This window comes from Aegilops tauschii, chromosome 7, assembly GCF_002575655.3.
Source record: "Aegilops tauschii subsp. strangulata cultivar AL8/78 chromosome 7, Aet v6.0, whole genome shotgun sequence".
Taxonomy (NCBI): domain Eukaryota; kingdom Viridiplantae; phylum Streptophyta; class Magnoliopsida; order Poales; family Poaceae; genus Aegilops; species Aegilops tauschii.
This window is the reverse complement of record NC_053041.3, coordinates 441,448,500-441,450,631: the sequence shown is the minus strand read 5'-3', so window position 1 is coordinate 441,450,631 and position 2,132 is coordinate 441,448,500.

The following is a 2,132-nucleotide window of genomic DNA, read 5'->3' as shown; positions in this document are numbered from 1 at the left end:
GTCATACATATGACACTTCTATGACGATAATTGTGACAAAACCCGGTATCATCATAGATGTGGTGGGCTGCTACTTCTATGACAAAAAATCATGATAGAGAATGGGCTTTTCGTCCTAGGCGGGCTGGAGACGGAGCTGCATGACATTCTTTGGGCCGTCCATGATGGAAAAAACCGTGGTAGAAGCGAGGGGGAGGAAAATTTCAGAGAGTTCCCGGTTACGGTGGGAGGTCGGGGGCCGAGCGATGCGCGTTTTTCTCGTACACGTACGCGCGTGTGTGCGAGGCGTTGGCTCTAACTGAACCCGAGCGAGGCGTTGGGCTCTAACTGAACCCGAGCGATTGCACTGCAGGCTACGCATTACTGAACCCGAGTGATCGATCGATGGCTGTTAACTGAACCCGATCGAGCGATTCCTTCGCTACTGCTGCTAACTGAAGCCGATCGATTGGATGAACAGTGAGCGTTGCGGGGGGGGTGGATGAACAGTGAGCGGTGGCGTTGCCTCTGGATGAACAAGACCCCGTGGTGTGGAGGGCTGGATGAATAGTAGACGGTGGAGGGGTGCCCGTGGAGGGGTGGTTGAACAGGACCCCGTGGTGTGGAGGGCTGGATGAACAGTAGACGGTGGCGGGGTGCCCGTGGAGGGGTGGTTGAACAGTAGCCGGTGGAGTAGCGTGCGGTAGAGGCTGGATGAACAGGAGCCCGTGGAGGCTAGAGGAGGTCGACGGTGGAGATGAAAAGTATCCCGTGGAGTCCCGTTTTCCGGTATGCCACACCTCCCCGATCAACAGGACCCCTGTTTCGACCGTAGCGCTCCAACACAAGTCCGTTTCCTCCGTTTTGCCGTACGCCACACCCCTCCCAATCAACAGGACCCCCGTTTCGACCGTAGGAGGTCCGTTTCCTCCGTTTTGCGGAACGCCAGACCCCTCCCGATGAATAGGATCCCGTTAAGAACGTGGCCGGTCGAACACAAGGCCGTTTCCTCCGTTTTGCGGTACGCCAGGCCTCGTTTCCATCACCTGTTCCGTCCAAGCCTCCCGATGAACACGACCACGCATTCCGTTCCGACCCAGCCGGTTGACTCCCACGCGTTCCGTTGCCTCCCGATGAACACGACGCATTCCGTTGCCTCCCCATGAACACGACGCATTCTGTTGCCTCCCCATGAACATGACGACGACGCTATTTCTCGGTTCCGACCCAGCCGTGTACACGAGCCCTGGCCGTACGTATGCGCAAGTAGGCGTTCGAGACCCTGCCCGTATGTACGTACGTGGCCGTATTTTCTTTCTTGCACCCTGGTCGTTGTATGTACGTGTACATGCTACGTGCGCGCCTCTACTACGAGACATACACGCCTCTACTACGACACGTGCGCACCTCTACATCGACCAGTATATATGTACGTACACGTTCGCGACCAGAATGACAACGCTACGTACGCTTCGACCAGGTGGGTCCTGACTGTCAGGCACTTCCTTGCTTGCGAAGATGTAGCTGGTGGGTCCCAGCAGTCAGGGGGGCGAATCATTTTGTTTTTTGTTTTTGCCCGGACGCACTTCCTTGCGTGCGAAGGTGTAGCTGTTGGGTCCCAGCAGTCAGGGGGAATCTTTTTTTTTGCCCGGACACACTACTTTGCGTGCGAAGATATAGCTGGTGGGTCCCAACAGTCAGGGGGGCGAATCGTTTTTTTTGGACGCACTTCCTTGCGTGCGAAGATGTAGCTGGTGGGTCCCAGCAGTCAGGGGGGCGAATCATTTTTTTTCAGATGCACTTCCTTGCGTGTGAAGATGTAGCTGGTGGGTCCCAGCAGTCAGGGGGAAACGTTTTTTTCGCGAAATACGGTGGCCCGTCTGATGGGTCCCCGCTATCAGGTGGAGGAATAATTATTTTGCGCGTAATAAGGAGGCACTTCCTTGCTGCGGCCGTGGACCCAGCTGTCAGCCTCTCCACGTACAGTCCACGTCCGATGGAAGCCATTCCTTGACCACGTTGACCACGCCGCGCCGAGAGCACGAGGGCGGTGGACGACGGCGAGTCCTAGGAAGGGGACGACGCGGAGCCAGGGAAGACGCGGCAGTGCATGCCCACGCGTAGAGGAGTATGAGGGTTCACTCGTTCGGCTG